At 43.3% G+C, this 23,575-nt stretch overlaps 1 long non-coding RNA gene across 1 annotated transcript in view; it reads right to left on the reverse strand.

Moving 5' to 3' along the window:
• The window catches only part of LOC135320512 (uncharacterized), a 257,975-nt gene that overhangs the window by 9,475 nt on the left and 224,925 nt on the right, over nucleotides 1-23,575 (reverse strand). Inside the window, exon 4 of the long non-coding RNA XR_010379680.1 lies at nucleotides 21,775-22,346. This is a non-coding gene — a long non-coding RNA (uncharacterized LOC135320512). The remainder of the gene's footprint in view (nucleotides 1-21,774; nucleotides 22,347-23,575) is intronic.

Genomic DNA, 23,575 nt, shown 5'->3' on the forward strand with positions numbered 1-23,575 from the left:
CTGTATCTCCAGGTGAGATTAGAGGCCATTTTTAAGTTATTACTGGGTTTATCCTTATTTTCATAATTTTCTACAATGAATATACCTGTTAGAATAAGAAAAATAAAAAGTAAGGTATCTTGTAAAACATGCACAGTGATTCATTCATTGGGAAAAAAATTATTTTAACTATAAAGAGGTAAATATCTAGTGAAAAAGGACTACTTAAAAACAAGTGTGCATTTACAATTTTCATAAATTGAAAACTGAAAAGCACAAAAACATCAAGTTTCTAGGGAGACTAGTGAAACATATTAATAGTTATTTTCAAAAATTCTAATTGAACAATGAAAACTCAAGAAAGGGAAAATTGTGATTGACACCCAAGTGCAAACACATGGAGAGCAAACGCCTAGAAATCACAGTTCCTTTAAATCTGCTTCTAACTCAATAGGAGAGGAAATTCCTCACTTAGGGGACAGTGGAATCCCATACATAAGACAGGATACACAGTACAAACTGCAGTAGTATCGGGAGTGAATTTCTTAGAATTCTAATGTTACAACATTGCTGAAAAACTATAAAAACACTGACAGACAGATTAAAACACACAGTCATATATATTATATAGAAACATATGAAGTCTGCTCCCATGTTGCATAGAAATACAAACATATTTGTTCATTTATAGGCACTGATTACTTTATCCCAGATAGAATATTTCAACTAAAACAAAAAATCAATAATACACTCCTCTTGTCAAATCTACTTGATAAGTTACTCTGCTATGTAACCATAATGTGTTTAAGATAGATCTAAAATTAGTGAAAAATCTTTGTATGGTTTCTTGAATTGTTCTCAAAATTCCAAGCTTAATTTTAAAATAGATCTGAGCAGTATTTCTATATTATCTTTTCCCTTGTGAAATGAACAACACAGTCTGTTGTCAAAATTCTGTCCTTACAATGATTCACGAGCACCGTTTCCTAACAAAACTGCTGAACAGAAAGGCACTATCCAGACACTGTGACCAAATAAATGAAACACAAGGAAGACAGTGACCCTATCCTGGAGGGCTTATAATCTGTGTCAATAGCGGGTTTTTATTTGATTGGTTTGATTGGGTAGCAAAATAAAATCAATCAAGTACTTTCTGCTTTTAGCATTCTGTAAGTCATGACTGTTTTTAGTGTCATGAGAAGGAAAGAATTAAGCATGACTTGATTAGGTCAACTAGCAACATTCATCACTGGAGAGTGAGTAATAAAGAAGTTAACTGATAGAAATGCTTCTGCCTACATGAGACCTAAAATAAATCTACACTGATATCCGAAAGGAAAATGAGGAGATGAGGTCCCCAATGAGAAAGCAAACTAACAAGGAATCAAAAAAGGAAAGACGTTTTCATTAACGATTCCAGGCAGTAGTGGAGCATGGTGGTGAGGATCACAGATGTTTGGGACAAACATGAGTGTCTGAACTCCCACAGCACTGGGTAGCTGTGAAACTGATATTTCAGAGAAATTTTCTGCATCTCAGTCTTCTATCCATACACTGGGGACAACAACCGCACCCATCTCCTAGAACGGTCCTACGAATTAAGTTATTTTATATATAAAATTTTAAATAAAATACCTCAGATTTTAAATAATACCCCAAAAGCACAAGGAACAAAGAAAACAGAGATAAATTGGAGTTCATCAAAATTTAAAACTTTGCTTCAAAGGGCACTATCCAGAAAGTGGAAAAACAACACACAGGAGAAATTTTTTTCAAATCATTTATCTGATAAGGAATTTGTATCTATAAAAAAAAAAAAGTACCTCCTACAACTCAACAATAAAAAGGCAACTCAATTAAAAGTTGAATAAAGTATCTGAAATGGTATTTTTCAAGGAAAATATACAAATGGCCAATAAGCACAAAGAAACGATGTTCAATATCTTTAGCTGTAAGGGAAATCAAGTCAAAATCACTAGGAGAAACCGCTTCACACTCACAACAATAGGTTATAATAAAAAAAAAGGGTAAAAAGCACTAATAAGGACACAGAGGAAGCGGAGCACGCAGCCCTTGCTGGTGAGGACGTAACACAGCGTGGCCACTTTGGAAAACAGCCTGGCAGGTCCTCAGAGAGTTGAACATTTGGTTTCTGAATGACCCAGCAACTCTGCTGTCTGGGCACAGACGTAAGAGAACTGAAAACAAATGTCCACATAAAAACTCCTACAGGAATATTCATGGCGACACTACTCATAACAGCCAAAAAGCAGAAACAACCCAATTGCCTATCACCTGATGAATGGGTAAACAGTGGGGCCCAGCCATACAGTGGAATATTATTCAGCAATAGCAAAGCATAGAGTACTGACCCAGGCCACAACGTGGACAAACTTTGATAACGTTACTCAGTGTGAAATAAGTCAGTCACAATAGACGGTTCCACTTACATGAAGTGACTCGATTTAAATGAAATGTCCAGCACAGGCAAATCCACAGAGAGAGAAGAGTGGCTCCTTGGGGCTGGGGGAGGATGGGGAAGATGGGAATGACTGCTTATGCATACGGGGCTTCCTCTTGGGGGAATGAAAATATTCTAAGATTAAATGGGATGCACAATTCTGGGCATAGATTAAAAACGACTGTATATTTAAATGGGTGAATTGTATTAAAACTGGTAAGAAAAAAAGCACCTCGGGCCAGTACCTTCCCTAGTAAATGCAAATTGCTAACTTTTATTAGAGGAAGAAGAAACTGCCCTCAGCATGAAAGTAGGAGATCAGCAAATGTGAGTTAACCGAAATTGGACAAGAGCATTTCACTTGAAACAGTTGCTGAGTGTACACGAAATATTCAGAAATAGGAAAATCTGTTTCACATCAGGAAGAAGCATTCTGCTTCAAATGCAGATCAAGGATTCGGCAAGCCCAGCTGCTACAAATGACCAGAGAAGAAACCTGGTTCTTAAAACAAGCACCAGAGCCAACAAGGAAATGGTAGTGAGGAAAGCAGGCGGCCGACTATCTGGAACAGTTTGCTACAAATAATTTCTCCACTGAAAATTTAAAAATAAAATGAAAGTGATAAAATGCTCTGTTGACCTCACGTGAATGGGCTTCCTTCGGTGCTCGACTGTTCTGTAACCCCGATTGAGAGACTCAGGAGAATCAGCATGTCTCCTGGGAGTCCGCAAAGGACTGCCCACCAGCACGCTGACCACCATCACATCTGCCAGGGTTGAATTGCAGAGAAGAGACCAACTTCTTAAAGGCACAGGAAATGTTGACAAGGGAAGAAAAAGCTGCAGTCAGTCCTGGGACAGAGGCCCTCTGAGCAGAGGCCAGAAGGCTGCAGGTGAACTGCAGTGGCCGTGGGACAGGAAGGGACCATGGGGAGCATATCTCAATTCTCTCCTCTCTCTCCATCGGGTAGGAGAGATAAACCTGCATCCTTCTCACCTGGAACTGTGGGTTGGCTGGCAGATGTCTTACCGACATGGAATGATTATTCAAGTCTCTGTGGAAAAAGTCAATAAATCGAGAGGGAGTAGGGAGCCAACTCCACGAGCCTCTCAATTGCACCCTTATTTATTGTGTATAATCAAAGGAAAAATTCATTAACAGTTGTGTGATAGTAATAGGAACTTCGGGAAAGACAGTATGAAGCAGAGATTGTAGAATACACAATGAGTACAAAGGATTAGTGTATCTTTAGGGAAGTCATGGGGTGAGGGGAGCAAGATACATTTTCAGACATGTGAATTACAAAGCAGACCACCAGACCAGCCAGGTCCTTGTTCTGTGGATCATAGACTATCTAACAGCACACAAGCTCAGCGTTTATAGCTGAGGGCCTCGGTCCTTGCTTTGCAACCAGCAGAGTGCTATCTAAAAGCTCAACTATGCAAGCAAAGCATTGTCTCTGCTTTTTAAGGCAAGGAGACTGGAGTGAGGATGTACAGGCACTTGCTTGCAAAGCAGTTTTTAAGCATATATTTTTCTTCTTAAAGTTCACAGGAGGCTGGTGTGTGTTACAATTTGTTAAACCAATCATGGGGTCCCACATGGAACCATTATGGAGGACACCCTAGGATGACAAATCCTGCCTCTGGGTCTTTTCCTGCCATCTTCAGCCACTCTAGCAGGGTCTAGGCACATCCGTGAATAACGATCCTACAGAACTACCCACACTCTTAACTCCTGGTGCTTGAAACTTAATTTTAGCTCTACACAACTTACCGTAGAAAAGTTTCAGAAATAAAAGATATAATATTCCTTTTATATCTCATCATATTACTGATTTTTCTGATTGCTCTAAGTTGCTTCTACTTGGTAAAGCACATAATTCTGCAGGTGAATTCAGTAATTTCCATTGGGCATATCTAGCCATTTTGGGCTCTCTAACTTCTATTGGTCAAATACCGATACACTTAATTGATTTCTTTGTTTATCAATTTCAGCCGGGAGGAGAGGGAGTGTCACTCTTTTCCTCAGCCCACCCTCAACCCTTTTCTCATCAACTCAGGCCTCCTGAAAACAAAACAAAGGATTTGTTTCCCTTCTACTCTTTCCACAAAACCAACAGGAAACATCAGCCTGGAGAAAGAATTCAACACAAATGTTAAAACAAAAATCTATAAACCTGGAGCAACTCCATCTCCGAATCATGATACACAATGACATGAGAGTAAGTGTGTCAGGCACAAAGCAGGTGTGAGCCTGACCACCTCATTTCTATTCTTCAAAGGAAGGAAGGTTTTCATATTTTTTATTATCATACTTTGTCATTGTTTCTGATTATGCCAAAAAATAGTTTATGAAAGAATTATGCACTGCAATAACAGATTACTATTGTATCAATTATAGAAGGCATTCAGAGGGGATAGGATAAGCCACCTCTGTAAAAAATGCAAAATTTCTTCCCCTGTTAAGAACACGTATACAAAATGCAACAGAGAATTCAAATTCTTGTGGAGAGGAGCAAAAGCCACAGAACCAAAGCAAAGTCAATAGAATGAGTTAATTCAGAATTCACTGGACAAACATGCTCAATGCATTCAAATAATTTTAAAGGCACACTGCAAACCATTCACTTAATGATCTGCAGGCTAGAGGAAGCATTTCCCGCTTTAACAGACAACAGAAATCAATAGGGTGCCCCAACAAACAAGGACCAAATAACAACCAGGTTTTTAACAGCTCTGATAAATCAGCATGTTCTAAAGATCAAAATCCAGAAATTTTAAACATTCATTCACACCACAATGAAACAAGCACTTAAAAAAAAAAAACAAACAAAGGAACTAAGCACATAGATCATGTGCATAGATCAATGAGGACTTCATGTACCGCTGGAAGAACACGCTATAGCCTTTTACTTGAAAAATAAAACTACTTTTAATGATAACTGCTAAAACACATTTCATCATTCATGTTGCCTTGAAAAATCTGAGGCACTTGTATCTGATCAGAAAAGCAATTCTGGGTAATAGTAGGTTACAATTCAGTGCCAGTTTGCTTTAGAAGAAAAAAGAAAAAAAAGCTACTGTTTCTCATATCCTGCACAAAGTGTGAAGTGCCTCCCTGCCTCTTTCTCCTCCCGTTTTCTGAGCTCATGCTCCCCAACCCTTCTGAAACAAGTATGAGAAACTCTTATTCCCACAAATATGCAAAATGACAAAAGAATATCAATTTATTTGTGTAAATATATGCCTATACCTTGAACTGTAGGAGAAAGGTATCAGAAGTCCATATGAAACTTATTTCTAGATTCCTGAAATCACACACACAAACGTTCACTCAGACACAGACACATACCCCCTGGATTACTGGGCACTTCACAAGTTTAGGAATTCCAACTTCTACAAGATAACTTTGTAGTTAGTTTAAAATACAAATCTGTCAGCTTTTGAAAGCCTTGATCATCTGCTAAACCATCCAAATATCAAAGAGATCCAATTAGCTTTCTCTGTAGATTGTAATTTCACTTGATGGCAAAACAGACCCTAAGAAGTACTGGATCAAAGATTCGTGTTTATCACTACCTATGATCGTTTTTAAGCACATTAACAGATTCAGAAATGTATGTCTCAACAACATTTATTCTTATTGAAAAAGCATACGTGTTCAACTCTCTATACAGTGACTAGGTCCCATGATGGTGTTTAAGAGCTATTTTGTGTATTGAAATATTTATTTTCAAGTGCAGACAAGGAGGGTGTGTATTACTCAGTTGTAGAGCACCTGCTTAGCATGAACAATGTCCTGGATTCAGTCCCCAGTACCTCCAAAAAAATAAATAAAAATAAGTGCATATTTAAAAATAAGAATAAAGTTATATAAAAAAAGCAGACTAAAAAGCACTGCAATCTATGTGCTACAATTATACTAAAAAAAAAGTGTTTCTTTCAAATATTGACTATATGCCAATCACAGAGACAATCACAAATCACACCTGAACCATCACGTGTGATTCTCAACAACCCTAAGTAGACACGGATGAGAAACCCGGCACTGAGGATGAGGAGACGGAGCTCGGAAGATCCGGGGACTCTGACCGTCCTGCTCCCCGTGACACCACGTCAACCCAGGGCAAGCTCTGACAGACATGCTCTGAGGGGACACCCAGCTGCATGGAACCTTGGGGCATTGGGGAGTCCCAGAAAACACTAAAAATTGTTCAGTGAAAAACCAGCTCAAATATATTACACTTTGCCACATCCTTTAAAAAGGGAAAATGACTGAGACCTTTTTGATACCTCCGTGTCCTTTCTGCCATCATCAATTATTTGCCCTCTCAGGGTGACCAGTGATGAACTGGACCCCATATGAAATGCACTCAGATGGAAGAGCTTTTAAAGTTATTTTAAGAAGTTTGTAAGACCCTGTCAATGCCTCACACAGGTGGTCATCCATCACTTCTCACCTGAAATCACTCCTTTTCTGCTTTTTAAAATCCCTTCATCTAATCCAGGCTTTTCAACAGCAAAGAAGCACCTCAACCACAGACACTGGACAGCTTTTCACCAAACGGGCTCGAACAGCCCATTGGACTACCTGGAAACCCTTTTCTTCTATTAAAACCACTTCCAGGTACTTCATCATTTTCTGATTGGTGGACTTGGCCTCTGACTGGCCTACTCAGAGAGCTCCCAGCCTCACATGCGGGGGTGGGAGAGGACCCTGCTGTTGGGGGAAATCAGTGAGGAAGGCGGACATACTCCCGCCAGGTCTGCAAGGGTAGAAGTGCCACAACGTGCTCAGAAATTATACCGTCATCACCCCTGGGCTCCCATGGACTTGTTTCACATTAACCAAACTCATGACACACTGATGAAAGAAAACCAGAAACTTAACTTATTAATGTAACAGAAGACGTGAAACTATGAACCAGACTGAAATATCAGAGTTCAACCATGAGTACATTTTCTCAATGGCCTAATCACAGGGAGGCAGTCACATGGCAAGCATGGACAGAAACAGAGCAGGAAGGGTTTCTAGATTAACTCAATGGGCTAAATTTCTGTTATAAGAACTGATCTACTGCCTGGAAAACAAATAACGCCAATCACGATGCACTCTCTGTGGACAGTGGCCAAGACATGACTATGAGCATCTGTGTAACTCTCTTTTCCCTGTCCTTTCTGGGCTAACATATGCACAGAGGTACAAAGATTCAGGGATGCAGATAACTCTAAACACCCAAAGCCCATCTCTGGGAGCCTCAAACCAGTAAGCCAGGGTTTAAATACCAGCTCTGCCACTTACTATTTCTGTGATTTTGGCCAACTTACCCTCTGTGTGCCTCAATTTCCACACTGTGAAACTGGGATAACAATCAAACCTTCCTTACTCGCTTGTTGAGAAGATTGAAGGATTCATTTCTGTAAAACTCTCAGAAAAGAATATAGCACATTTTGGGTGTTCAACAAATGTCAACTTAATATCAAAGTGATTTACAAGTCTCCCTTCTAATCATCTTTTGTGTTTCCTGGCTAGTCTAAGTCCCAAAGAAAATCCTTATTTCTCCTTTTATAAACTCTTGGGGAGGACCCTTCTCTTCCATCCCACCACCTGTTTAAACCGAGGGAGGGAATGCCTCCTAACCACTCCTCTGGGCCATGGAGAGTGCTTCTCCATTCACACCCCTGGCCCCTGGCCAACAGCTAGCCCTCCTCACACTAACAGAGTGAGGTGTGAGTCCAGGGAGACAAGCAGGGCATTTGAAACCCTTCCTTTCTCTCCAGTGTTGATCACCATTGGGAAGCACTTGGGATGCTCGGCTCCATGGCAGGACAGCCTTGTGCATGAACGGGCAGGTCCTCTCAAGAGAAGGCTCGCTGTGTCACAGAGCTACATGGGACAGGGTGAGTCTCTAATTCTGGGACACAGTATCATGACACGCATTTTCCCACAGCCCTGAAGTTCATGGAGAACGTGGCTTCATCAGTAACAAATAAGACATTTATCGCCTGCCTACTCTTTTGTGTCATCTCTCAGTTGGCTGCTGGAGACAACATGTGTATAAGTATTGGATCCCTTTAAGCCCCAAAATATATGAAGTAACAAAGAATTCTGTGGCTTAACGTTGGTTCAGGGCGACTGTGTAACAGTTCTGACTCTGCTGATGCTTAATTATGGGTATAGGAACTAAGGAACCTCCTCAAATATCTTTCAGCATAAAACCAGCTTTTCTTATTTTCCTGTTTCTTAGTAATTGCCAAAGACTCTCAAATGATGGCTTCACACAAAAAAGCAGCTAAAGTTTATGAGCCCTCTTGACATACCCACTGTGGTAAACACTTTACATAATTTCTAATTCTCACAATTCTACAAAGCAGATATGAATGTCCCCATCTCACAGACGAGGGAAAAACTCAGAGCAAACTGACTCAGGCTCACGTGGCTCAGTGGCAGCACGTGCACGCAAACCCAACTCAAAAATCTACACCCCTTCGTATATGTACCAAACCTCCTACCACCAATTAACACACAGCGGCGGAGTCAATACTCAGGGAACTCAATACACTTTTCAGCTTTAAGGTGCTCCAGAGGCCGCTTCTAGCTGTTTTATAAAATCCCGGCTCACTGACTTCTAACACTGGAAGAAAAGACCGATTTTGCCATTGTTTGCACAGCAAGTCTGAAATGTTCACAGCGAGATGACAGAATAAGTCTAAGACATAAGCAGAATAATTTTTCCAGGTAGACAGACATAATGGACATTGTGCTATTCTGAAGCACTAAGCAACGGAATCAAAACAAAATAACATTTGTTAAGCCTTCTTTTGCAAAAGGAATATTAAGACTGTTAGAAGGTGCAACAGCGCCACCTATGGCTAAAATGACCTTCCAGGTTGCCGGGAAAGATGCAACACAAAAATTGCCTGTAGGATCAGAAAAGAGAATCAGATAACTAAAAGCTTATGTAGCACATACTGCACTTTGCTTCGGGGGAAGGGAAGGGTATTCAGTATTTAATCTGATATTGCTAATACTCCTGAATATAAACAAAAGACATAGGTTCATGGAAACTCATCTTAGAAGAGGAAAGAATCCAGTCCAGCCACTTCATTTTACAGGAGGGGAAACTGAGACATGGGTTCTGTCCTGCAATCGGCAGCAAAGCTCTCCCAGGCCTCATGTCTTGCACTGTAGCATAAACCAACAGATCTGTACTAGGCCTATATTCATAACAGTCACGTTTGTATTTTTCCAACAGTAGGTTATCTAAGTATCTTGCAAAATAATTCTCAAAGAGCCAGGATATCATACAAGATTGATGAAATACAAAAATATTTTTTTACATAATAAAACAGCATGAGCTTTATTCTATTAAAAAAGTGACTTGTTAAATCAATGTTTTGATATTTTAAACCTGTTAAGAGTGCAGGAAAAAAAATCAAAATTTTGCTTAATCACAAAAGAGAGAAGCTTATTCCCTGAAAATGATCAATGTGGATTTTACTAAACTTAATGAATCTGGTCAGAATCCCACGAATTTAAATGTCTGTGTGGATGGTTACACGGCAACATGAATTCTGAGTTGTAACAATAAATATTCTGTGTAAGTAATATTCAAGGTCGTCTGATTAAGGCAATTTAACTAGTCCCTGTCTCACTAGTATGATACAGATTTCATTAAAACTTCATACTACACTAAAAAAAAAAATGAATCCTTGTTACTTTAAACCATATTCAAATATATCATATATATAAATATTATAAATATTAAATATGCATCAGAAATAAGCGACACTTTTTAGTATTCAGAGTTGATACTTCTAAAATATCTGTCATTCTGACAGCACATTTTTATTAAGCACCTCTTGGGTTCTTTGTATACAAGGCGTCTAACTCTCACAGTCAGACAAGTTAAACGATATTACTCAAATTTCACAAATGAGGAAATGTACTTAAGCCATGAAAACAACTTACATATTCACCATCAGGAAAGAAAAGAGTAAAGATTTTACTTATAATATTCACTGACAATCTTTTCTTCCATATTAAGACTACATAAAACCAATTCAGTCTTTGTAAGTATTTCTGTCAATAAGGGCCACTAGAGAAAAACAAGTAACATCATTAACAGTGGTCGGACTTTCAAAGCCCACTTCTCTTTGGCACTATAATTGCTTTTAATGTTTTGTTTTTTGTGCTAACAGACCACTAAATTAAAAAAATTAACTTTTTAAGTAATTACCTGAGAATTAAACATTTGTGAAAATGTACAATTTTAATTTGACACTCTGTCTCACATTCTCACTGGTGTCTCTCCTTTGAAGGCCTCATAAGGCTGAGATCACTAAAATCGGCCATTTATGGAGTCACAGCAGTTCGGGTAACCACTCAACGGGAGGCTGATTAGAGGAGCAATTAAGAATGCATCCTGTGCAGCCTGGGTTCCAGCACCGAGCTAGCCACCGCCAGCTGCGTGTGATTTGGGACAAGCTGCTCCATCTCTCAATCCCTCAGCTGCAAAAAAGGAGACACTGATACCTACCCTCAAACACCTGCTATGAAGTAAAACATGAGGAAAGCATTTTAGTGTTAGGTAGGTGTCCACTCAGAGCGAGTTTGGTCATTATGATGATGAGGATGGCTGTTAATAAATTAAGCTAGACCAAAAGGGAGAAATCACCTTAAAGGAGAAACATTTTAATTCAATCAGCATTTCCTTTTGGATGGATTGCAGAATGTTCTATTGATGTTTTTAATAAACCAAGTTTTGTCCATTAATTATAGATTTACAGGTTCATGGACAAGTCTCCAGAAAAAGAATTAGAGGCCTCTAACCTCTGAATACTAAGAAAGTAAATTAAAAAAAAAATCATTTGGGAGATTATACCTCATTTGGGAGAGTATGTGCTTAGCATGCATGAGGCCCTCAGTTCAGTCCCCATAAACTCCATTTAAAAACTTTCTTTTTTAAGAAATGGAGAATTAAAGCAAAAAGATGGAGGAATACAGAATTTTTTAGAGACTCATCTCAGATTTAAGACGGGGAGAAAACATCCATTTCTCAGAGGAAATCTTCAGAACTATGTAAACAGGATCTGAGATGTCTAGTCTTCTAACATTATTCATGAATTCATATTACCAAGTCTTAAAACTACCTGATAACCCACAGAGGTGATACTGATCGTAACACCTGCCAACACGGATCGAGCTCCCGCTAGGACTGCTCTGTTCTGACATCTCTGCTCCTGAGGCCTGACCAGGCTGAGAGCACTAAATTCGGTCATTCATGAGCATCTCGTGTAAGTCCTCCATGTGTGCTTCTAACTCTCCCCTCACCAGCCCCTCTGAGGGAAGCACTGTTATCATCATCCCCACCCGCAGATAAGGCCACTGAGGCACAGAGTCTAAACCCTTTCCAGGTCACATTGGCATTAAAGGACGTCTGTATTTCTGCTGTTTTGCTTTTGACAAAGTAATCTGAGATATCAATTCAAGGGAGACTGTTAAATAGTCAAGTCTGTCAGGTCTTCACCTCAAAGAGCAGATACTATAAATTCCTGATGTAGGATGAGGCTGCCGCCACAAACTGACTCAGCTTGAAATTAATATCCAAGATGAAGCAGCGGATTCACGTAAATATTCACGACTGTCAACTCCGCTCTCGGGTCTGGGCCCTTCACTGCCTGAACGGGGGTGAAATCCCCACCCGTGTCAGGGAGGGACGCGCAGCTCTTCCGGGACTCACCCAGGATTCACGGGCTGTTTCCCCCCACAGGCTGTCCTCAATGATTAAAAAGCTCTCAAGATTTTTACACCATGCAAAACTAAAAGACATTTCTGCAGATGGAGCACTTTCTCAGGCTTAAACCTTTTTTGCCTACACTCAGCAAGGGGCAAAAAAAAAAGAAACATGACTCTACAAAGTCTCTGACCCTCACCACTCACGGGAGTAGAACGGCCACAGCAGCAGATGAGTCTTCTCATTGCACGATGAGAACAAAATAAAGCCGCCCCAACCACAGGCACTCCCAGAGACAGAGCTCAGCAGTCTTCTGCACACTCACAGTTGTGCAGCCCTCACCACCATCTATTTCCTGAACACTTCATCACCCCAGAAGAAACCCCCTGTCACTATCAGTCATTCCCTAATCCCCCTCCACCCAGCCCCTTTCAACCATCACCTGCTCTCTGCCTCTGCATGTGCCTTTTCTGGGCATTTCAGATCACTGAAATCAACAATATGTGGCCGTTTGTGTCTGCTTCCTTTCACTTAAAATGCTGTTTTCAAGGCTTGTCCATTTTGAAGTGGTATCAGCATCTCTCTCTCTCTTTTTTTTTTTTTTTTTGAAAACGTTAAAGTTTATTAGAAGGTAGTAAGTACTATCAAAAAGAGTACGGTGGAGCATAAGTGATTGGGTTTCAAAGGGAAAAGTGCGGGTTGAACAGTCAGGGAGGAGTTCCCAGAACAGGTGGCCTTTTTCATTTTCCTCTTTATTTGTTTTTTCTTTTTTATTCACTCTTACATGTGAATAATGTTCCACTACATGGAGATACTACATTCTGTTCTTCCATTCAGCAGCTATTTATGAATGAAGTCCAGTAGAATGAGTGTAAGTAGTGACTACCATGGATGGCATTTAAGCAAAGGGCAAGACGTGCTTTCAAAAAACAAGCCAACAAACAGAGGCACAAGGAAATTCAGTGCGTTTCTGAGCAAAGAGCATGCTTGCTTCGGCAGGACTACCGTGCAGGGCTGGGGCGGATACTGGCAAGTATCACGGTGAGGGAGTCACCTGATAAGACTCCCCACTGCAAGCAGCTCAGCCAATTCTCCCTCACACTGTATTGTTAGAGACATGTTTCTAGGTTACTCTTATTTCAAGTAATAGTAATTTAACTACACATCTGATCATCTGCCTCAGACCACATTACCTAGAAGCCACAGAAAATCATTCACTGACCGGAGCAGCTCCAGGACATAACGGTGATGGATCAGGGAGTCCAGCAGCATTCCAGCCTGCAGGCACAAACCCCACATGTGCCCTGGTGATGTCTGGAAAATAAAATGCATGGAAATATCTCATTGCTGGTACACGACATCTGCCCTCAAATTGCCCCAAAATCATGCTGGCAAAGCACTACTCAAACTTTTCACTCCAAAAAAAAAAAAAAAATGCTAAGAAGGCAAATTTAGGCCCTTCCATTAAAAGCCAGCAACCATCACTGCCAGTATCTGAGCTGGAATTCTCCTGACTTCAAAAACCACCGCGCAGTTACATTTCAAAAGTGAAAGTCATATATGTATTCCACGTAGATGATATTACAGTAGGATTTTTCTTTTCAAAATTTCCAGTTGCAACATTAGCACAAGAAAGTTTATGTTTCAGCTTTAAAAAAATCAATTATCCTCCACTTTCTTAATTTTGAACATATTATTATTTTATAAAGGGAGCTATGCTGCATATTATAAACCAACTGTTTGGTTTCTGCAAATAAGACCTTTATGACCTCACTATTTCAGAGCAAACTTTAATGATGTTTTGAGAGGTGGGGCCTGGGGCGCTCACAAACAGCTCTTTAAATACTGACAAGTATGTGCTCTTAAGTAATGCAAAGGCTCTAACTCCACACTAGCTCAGAAAGCAAAGAAACTGCACCAAAGACTTACTTTAACATTTTAATATATTCCTATTGTTTTGAATATTAAAGTTCTTAAAAGATATGATTTTTTTTGAGAAAGCCAACAGCTGTATTAAATTTCCTCTCACCAAGAAAGCAATCTTTATCAAGAATAAAAACCCCTATAGAAATCGAAATGACGGGACGTTTCTAGCTAAGTGAACATGCAGATCTGAACACAAACCTAAATCCTATCAGATCTCACTCGAACGAGCTCAACAAAGTCCTGGGCTACCCTGGAACTTAGCTCTTCTTTTCCAAAAGTTGGCTGAGCTAAGATCATCACACAAGGCAGGGAAGGAGAGAAGAGGAAAGTCCACCTGGCAGCCTCCATCTGTTTTCTTCCAGCCAAAAGTCGCCTCTAGGGTCGCCCTGCTAACAAGCCCTCCCCATAAGGAAATCCGGCATCCACACTGCCCCTGCCGTCCCCAAGCAGTCCCGACGCCTCTCTCCCAGCCTGTGAATGTTCTTCTAATGACACCCCCTGTTGGTGGCACCCTTCCCCTCTTCCCTGCTACACACACACACACACAGAGCCACAGCAGTCTTCCCAAATCACAAATTTGATTACATCACCCCCACTTCAAACCCTTCAGAGGCTCCCTGGTGGAATTCTAGCCCCACCCCAGACACTGCTTGCCCAGCCTCACCTCAGTACACAGGTCCCCAGTGACCTCAGGGGCCCCCTGACTTGCTCCTACTTCCCACTTGTCTCCAGGCTCATTTTGACTGTTTCCCAAGGAAGCCTTCCCTCCTTCCAACTACCACAATTTGTTCCTCTATTCCTAGAACATTCTAGGCTAAGTCAACTTCTGACAATGCTAAGCTCACAAGAAGCAAATACATTTTGCTTACTAATGTGGCTCCACCCTCTCTCCCCTAGACACACAGAAGTGCACGTGTTATGAATAAATGATTGACGGGGTGGGTCTCAAAGAGACAGATATACCTACTCTCACACGTCCCGACCCTTGTGTCTGTAGAATATCAGAAGAAAAACCAGAATTACCTTTCCTGAGGGTCACTTTCTGATGACACCCTTCACTGACTACTGTGTCAGTTCTAGTAAAACCCAAGCTCTTCCAAAGCCCTCCATCCCGGACTCTCTCCAGTGTCCTCACCAGCAGGGGCACCTTCCACCCTGGACCACACAGGGCACTCTCCCCGTTTCCCCAAGCCAAAAGCCTCCAGGCATCTGCCCGGGCTGCACCTGCCACCTGAGCCACATTCTTGACTACTTCTCCTGGCTGACACTCTGTCCTCACAAATGAATGTAGAGTCCATTTCTTCCAGGAAGTCCTCTCTGATAATGTCCTTTAGGTCTTGGTTGGGCTTCATCTATAGCAGCAGTACATGGTGACCAACTGGGTGTTTGCCCGCTCCTTTGAGACCACGAACTCTTGGGGGCCACGTGGGAAGGAGTGAGAGATTACAAGAGGGGTGCGGGAAGCAAAAAGCAAAAATCACAGCCCAAGTCCCAAATTCAAGGATACTTTCTCAGGAAAAATATAAACAATTTCACACGTGTGCAATTTGGCTACTGTTTTTGTGGCTTGTGGACAGCAAGAACTTGGTGTTCTAGTCCAAAACCCAGATTACATGCAAAGAAATGTATATATTCATATCCAAAGGAAACCAGAGCTGCTCAACAACAGTTTGCAGTTAGAATTGAAAGGAACTTTGATAAAGGCAATCTCTCTCTCTCTCTTCCTTCTTTTCTGGCATCATATAATTTTAGAAGTATTTGCGTGACCAAGAGATGGCTACAGCCCGTGATTCTTCACTGGAGTGTTTGGGGCTGAGGAAGATCAGATTACATTCACTGCGTAAATGCAATCACACCAACACACTGATAGGTGCCGTGGTGGTGGAGATGATGTTCCAAAACAGGCAACATTATTCTGTAAGAGAACTCTAAATAGAAAGTAAGAAATGCAATGTTCTGTAGTCAATTTCATTTGCTATATGGGTCATTAATTGATAGTATATCTTGTCTAATGAAACCCAAAAATAAATTGTCAACGTCGATTTTCTTCATCTGACCATTTTATGCTAACTTTGGATATTAAACCCTCACTCCATAAGTAAAACTCAGGCCTACACTGCAGCACAGTTACATCCCGTGGAAGAAAGCCGATCAAGGGAGAACTGGAGAGTTTCCCTTCAGAAGCTGCTAAGTCTGGTTTTGCACCTGTACGTGATTTGCAACCACGTCATCGAGAATGGAGAAAACCTAACAACTGTGGGGCGAAAAGCACTGCGGTGCTTCAGAAAAATCAAAGAACGCTGAGCTTTGTGAAACAGTCCTGAGGCACTTAAATCGTACTTTTTCTGAAAGGCTCCAAAACTGACCCAATTCATCATTCCAGGTTCAACAGGGAGGTACCGGAATTAGTAGAGAAAACATGCCCTTGAAGTCTGACAAGGCCTTGCTTGAATTCTGCTGCAGCATTTACTAGCCACTAAACGGACCAATTCCTTAACCCTCTGAGAAGGCTTCCCGATCTGCAAAAGGGGGCTGCCACCGCCCACCTGGGAGGCATGGATGTGAATTCAACACGCAAGTAGGGCGGCCGACTGGTACCTGACACGGGGCCTGGCTAGTTTCCCTCCACTGCCCTTCTCCCCCTTTAAACTTGCACTGTTCCCCCGGTAAGGATCAAGACCACGGAACAGAATGCCCGATTTTTCTGTGTATCCCCGGATACATGACTTACCCTTAGGAGGCCAGAAAAACTGCTTCCTCCCCAGTCACTATCAACGTTCTTAAGATTCTGGGTATTTTTAACTCTATTTTCCAGGGAGACTATTCCAGAACTTTCCAAGCACCATTCTCCAGGTTGGCTCCCCTCCCAGCACCCATCCTTTCTCACTTCAGATACTCTGTATGATTGCCTTCTGTTCATGGGAAAGCGAGTCCGGTAGGGTGGGGACTCCCAAGGACTCCCCCCTCCCTCACAGGTGAGTGTGACTACCTTCTGCCCACTCCTCACTCCAACTCCAGCTTCTAAGAAGTCTACCCTCCAGGACCCTGCAGACTCTGCATCTTCCCAAGACACACACGTGGCCACGACCCTCCCTTCAGATTTCTTCCTGGCTGGCCCTGCACACCCCCCGGCCCCTTAAAGATAAATGGCATTAGGCTGAAAATCGCAAATGCCGCTGACTGACACACCAAAGCTGCATGGTCTGGGCTTTCCTCCAACCCAGGCAGGGCCCTGCCCCCCCTCAGCCTCAGTCTGCAGCTCTCGAGATGATCTAATTCACATGCAAGGCTATGAACACCAGCTAAGAATGACGACTCCCAACGTGTATCTATAGTCCGGCTCCTTCACCTGAGCCACAATCTCATAGACACGAGTGCCTCTTTGAAGTCCTAACTTGGATGACAAATGGCATCTTAAAAATGCCTCATGTTCACCATTTACTCTGGAATTCGATTCCTGGCAGGTACCTCCCAGACTCCCCATTTTAGTAACAGCCCCAGCACCCAACTATGTGTTTGAGGTCACATTCAATTTCCAATGTTCCCTCCCCTAATCCCTGGCCTGGAATCAGTCCTATTATTTCCGTCGCTAAGCCCATCTCAAATGTGGTTCTACAGGGACCATGGCCGTAACCCCCCAAGTTCACAGCATGGTACACTGACTAACAGTCCTCCGTAGGGTGCTCCCTGGAGGGGGAGGCATCTCCTGCCACTGGTCACCTCAGAAGGCACTGTATTCTCACAAAGGAGGCCCAGGAGAAGGGACTCAAGGTTCTCCCGTGGTCTGAGCTTTGAAGGGCCCGAGGTCTGGGGGAGCTCCTAATTAGCAGACACACTTGCCAGTGAGCAGATGAGGATGGAGGAACCCAGGCAAGGCTGTTCTCACTCCAACCCCTGGGCTCTCGGGAGCCACGGGAAAGGCCTGTGTCCAGGGCACAGCCCGGCCATCACAGATCCCAGCCAGCATTAGCCAACACGGACAGCCTAGACTCCATCTAATTGTGACACTTACTTCTGTTCTGTTCCCCATCCAGAATGTGATGGACTCATTCAGATATTATGGCCTGTCTCAAGCGATACAAATTCAGTGATAAATGAAGTGTCCACATTTGGACCAGAGCATGAAAGGAGAAACAAGGCCTCATGTTCAGCATGATGGTGGTGGCCAAACCCTTCCACCGAGTGAGATGAACCATGATGGGGGTGAGAATCCAAGGTCCTAGGTCGGCCAAAACTTCTTCCTTCAAGGTTGGCTGGGGTGTTGCAGACTCCCTACCGCAAACTAACTACACGGCCGTCAGTGGTGGACATCAGCTGCAACAGACACGGAGTCAGCTATTTATGCCAACATGGGTTAAAAGTAAAGGCCGGGGCAGGGAGGCCTGCACGGCTGCTGAGGCAAAGCACAGACCCGGCTCTGAATGCCCACTGGCTGGAGAAGAGAGGAAGCTACGGTCCCCTTTAGCGGTCGCTGTGTCAACAAGATCCAGGTGAGCCAGCTACTTAGGAGAAGGCCATGTTTTCCTGATACTCAGAAAAACCAGCCTCGTAAAGGGAACACAAGAGTGGCATGGATTTTAGACCCCCCTAAGCCACTTTATGAAGGCAAAGTAAAGTAAATGGCACAGGGATGTTGAATGCAAAAAAAAAAAAAAAAATTAAATAAGTAAACGGTGACTGCTTCCTCCAACAGCGTCCCCTGCAGCTGCACACCCATGAGCCTGCCACTTTCTCACCAGTGACCGCTGGCCAGGAAGTGCCATCACGCACGTCACACTGTGACAGCCAGGAACCGCGTGAAGAGCACGTTTGTGTAAAAGCAGGAATCGAGCAAGATGCTGCAGACTTTGACTTGACAAGTTTAAATACTCCATGAAAAGAATCCCTCAGCAGCCGCCTAAATCAATTCGCATCTCACTTCTTCAAAACAATCAAACAAATTGAATAAGGGCGCATTTGTCACCAAATATAAGGAGGACCAAACAGGTTCCTCAAAGCAAGGATTTTAACAGGTATCAAACACCAGTGGGTGATGTGCTAACAAAGCAAATATTCCAAAAAATTAGAAAATAAAAAATGACTAGGATAATACATGGATCAAGGTAACTGTTAAGTTTTTGCTCTTTAAAGCGATGGAGAGAGTACGGAGGGCAATCTGGATATTTCCAATGCAGGGTGTGCACAGCCCACATTTTCAGACGCAACAACATGCTCACTGGGCAGTACAAGAGAAAAAGAATAAAGAAAAAGGAAAAGAGGAACAAGAGAAAATTAGAAACACACAAGAACAAAAATGATTTTGACAGCATGTACAAGAATTTATGTGAGTGTGTGAGGCCAGGGATGCTGGGACGGTGAGACCCACACTCACCTCCTGCTCCAGGGAAGGCAGGGGCCTGAGGGGAGCGGCGCTGCCGGGGCCTGAGGGGAGCGGCGCTGCCGGGGGACCCCAACGTGATCAGCGCCCCTAACCAAAACTCCACCTATATGCGTCTAGGCAGCTTTTGAGCTACAAATTGTGGTCGCATTTCAGGCTGGACAGTTTTACTCACTTCCACCAAGAGTAGCAGGAGAGAATTAGACTGTTCCTGTACCAAAGCATTGTTTAAAAAATTAATGACTGTGGAATAGTAAAAGCAAAAATTGAGTAAAAGTGACTGGAGGAGAATGTGGTTGACCCGAGCTCACTGGCCACGTTATCTCACTGACGTTAAGATGCTGGCTGAGCCCTTATGGTACCAAAACAGACAGACCCACCAGGAGGGAGGTTTAATGCGCTGCTGTATTTTGATGCCGGGAGCCATGCCTGGTACACGAGGTTCTGGGTAAACAATGGTGACAGTGTCAACCACTATGGGCTAAGCACACATCCAGCTACTCCGCCAAATCCCAAGGGCAGACTTCAAAAGGCAAAAACAAGTTGGCATTCTCTGGTGGGTCTGCAGAGTCAGAGCCAAGCAGTTGCTGAGCAAAAATGTCACCAGTGCCTCCTATGACAAAAGAGGAGGCACTGGCCTGGGGCTGGGGCAGGGCTCTAGGCTTCCACTGCTCACCAACCAATCTGTCCAGGGGGAGAACGTGGTCTCTGCGTATGTTGCACCTATGCACCTACCTTGACTGACGCCTGGGGGCTCAGAAGGAGGTGACATGTGAGGTGAACGGAGCCAGCCTCGGTGTAGCACAGTGCTGGCAGCTATGCCCTCAGCAGTGCCCAGGCTCCTAAACCTGACACCTCATCTCCAAGGAGCAGAAGGGGAGTGCGGGCATGAAGATCACAGGGCCCTGTGAGGACAAGTACAGGCCATGACATGCCTTGCCTCTTCCTTAAGCCATAGAGTTATGTCCGGGAGGAACAGAAAATTCATCCAGAGCCCGCTAGGCACCTCACACACGTGGGGGACTCGGGTCACCTCTGCCTATCACTCACAGGGCTGGTCTGGACATTCTTTTTATCAATTCTCTGGCATCTTCTCCTCCAACTTACCAACAACCAGAAAGTAGAATCTGATCTTAGTTAATTTCAAGAATCACAGAGCACCGCCTCCACAGTGGGCCCGGCAGCCGTGCCAGGTCCTCCGACCGTCACCTGTCAGACCGCCATGAGTTCTCTCCAGACTCAAGGCCTGAGGCCGTAGGCCGTGGGCACACAGCTTCCCTCACTCTCCCCAGCAAAGGGGGACCACCTCTCGGCAAAGGCATGTCACCCTCTTCTGCACGAAGGACAGCACTATAGATACACGGGGAAACAGAGCAGATGGTGGGGGGGGTAGGCAGCCCAGAAGAGCTCGTCTGTAATTCCGAGACAAAATGGGGCCGTTGACTTAATCACAGGGACAAAGTGAGGATGAACATTTCCCTGTTCTTTCCCATACTCCGTGATATGCCTTTCCCTGCATAAGGAGTTCATTCGGAGGTCCCTGGCGGTGATTCTGATGTCCCAACATGGCATGCTGGCTGTCGGGCAGGAAGAGAGGGCCTGAGCCGAACAGGTGCTGGGCCTGGGAGGCAGGAGACACCGGCTCCAGCCCCAACTCAACCAGCGCCTCGTTCTGCCTCTCGGGATTCAGCATCTCATCTACAAGCAAAGGGATGAGACTATCTTAAGACAGGCTGCCCAACATAAATGAAATGAGAGCCATGTAAAGAAAGTTTCCCAGTTGCCACATTTAAAACAGTAAACAAAGAAACAAACCAACAAACAAAAAACAAATACTAGAAAATGATTTTAAGAACAAATCTTAACCTACTGTATGTAAAATACTATCATTTTGACATGTAATCAATATAGGAAGTGATAAGATAGTTTACATTCTTTTTACTAGACAAGTCTCAGCGTCTGATGTTCATTTGACCTACAGCAAATCTCAGCTCAGAGCAGCCTCCTCCCCAGCTCTCCTAGCATCAGTGGCTGTGGATACTCTATTGGACAGCAACTCCAGGGGTCCCACCAGGGTCCTGGCTGAAAAGCTGGAGTAAGTGTCCACAATAACCCTAAAAGGATCTCTCTGAAACAAAGGCAGATTCACTTTTAAATGTCTGTAAACCGGCGGGCTGCACCTCCCTCCACCCTTGGCTACAAGAGAGTCCTCTTCCTTGCTGATCCCTTTCTGGATGTAGGGAAGAGACCCGGCACACAGCCAGGGTGGACTGGCCTCCAGGTAAACTTACCTGCTTTCTGTGTCCAGTCCCATGATGTCCTCCTTCTCAAATGGGATGCAGAGAAGGAGGATCTTGTCCCCAGAATTGTCGGATGCACCGTCCAGCCACTTGGACTTGGGCAAGATGAAGAGTGACTCAGTGAAGTCGTCGATCCTCTTCTCCACCTCCCTGCAGTCCTCGTAAATTGAAGGCCACTTCGGTGCGCGGCTGCTCGGCCACCTCCCCATGCAGCAGAAAGTCAAAGAGCTGAGAGTCATAGAGCGTGGTGCCATACAGCTCCTCTGCACGTGGAGCTTTTCGAAGCCTTGGCCGAGAGGCAGTCAGTAATGATGACAAGGCCCAAGACCTTGCGGTGGGTCTGGAAGTCGCTCCACCCATTCTTGGGCGCATAGTGGTGACTGTAGTGGATACAGTTTGCCCACTGGGAGCTGCACGGACTGATCTGACTCACCAAGGTGATTCACTTATAGATGCAAAAGAAATTCTCCTCTGAGATGATCCCCACGTGTTCGACCACCACGGGGAAAGTCTGGTGGTCCTCAGCACACTGCACGTAGTCAGGGATGCTCATGTTGCAGGCCCTGACGAGAGGGGAGAGGAGATCGAAGTACATACTGTACTGTGGGCTGCAGGCCCATCTGGGTTGCGGTGACCTGGTGTGTACCAACCAGAAGGCAAGGGAATCTCAAGTAAATCCGGGGGTACAGTTTGTCCTCAGAGTCTTCAAATGGCTACCGTAGCTCGGATCACATTACCCAGCTTTTGGTCTAGGCTTCCTGCCCTGCAGAGAAGGGTCATTTCTTGTTTTCTGTTTCCAAGCACCTACCAAGGCCCTGATGCAAAGTCACTGCTGAAAAATGCTGAATAAGGAAATGAACAAAGGAAGTGCTTTCCCCATCCTCCTTCAGCAGAATATAAAGAAAAGTACTACAGTGGGATCAAAAGATCTGGTTTTCTATCCAATTTATTTGAACTCCTAAGCTTCAGAATAATGGATAAGAAAACTTGCCTTGGGGAGGAGGGTACAATTCAGTGGTAGAGCACGTGCTTAGCATGTACGATGTCCTGGGTTCAAACACCAGTACCTCATTTTAAAAAATGAAACAAATAAATAAACCTAATTACCCTCCTGAAAAAATATTTTTTAATTCAAAATTCAAAAAAAACCTTGCAATTGACACAACATTGTAAACTTGACTATACTTCAATTAAAAAAAAAATCTTTCTCTTACATGAATATATCTGGATTACAGAAGTTTGCAAATGTAAAATGCCTAGGGTACCACCTGCATAAAAAGGGGTGACTGTACAAATTTAGTATCGCTCCTTTATGAGCTATATTTCCTTTGGGGGGGTTATAACTTCTTAGAGCTAATTTTCTCAGATTAAAAAATATAAACATTACCTGATTCTCAGGACTGCTGAAGAATCAGATAACCCTATTAAAGCATCTGACCCACAGAGGTTACTCAATAATGTTTGTTGAATGAATGAATAAACCAGCAAAGTGAATGCTGCTCCCTGCCACAGACCATCATAATGGTACTGCATGGAAATCCCAAGCCCACGTTCCACCCGTCTCGACACTAACAATGTGGGTGACCTGGTCAGGCCTGTGTGATTCTCTAAGCCCCAGTTTAATCGTGAATAAAATTAGGGCAATAAAACAAACCTCAAATTGTTAGTGAGTCAGTAATGAATTGTACCCCAAACTTGCAAGTTGGAACCATTAAGGAAAACTATACAAAGGGTCCATAGGCCCTCTCCATATTATCTCTTACAACTACATGGGAATCTACATTATATCTCA

Source organism: Camelus dromedarius, unplaced genomic scaffold, assembly GCF_036321535.1.
Source record: "Camelus dromedarius isolate mCamDro1 unplaced genomic scaffold, mCamDro1.pat HAP1_SCAFFOLD_176, whole genome shotgun sequence".
NCBI classification, from domain to species: domain Eukaryota; kingdom Metazoa; phylum Chordata; class Mammalia; order Artiodactyla; family Camelidae; genus Camelus; species Camelus dromedarius.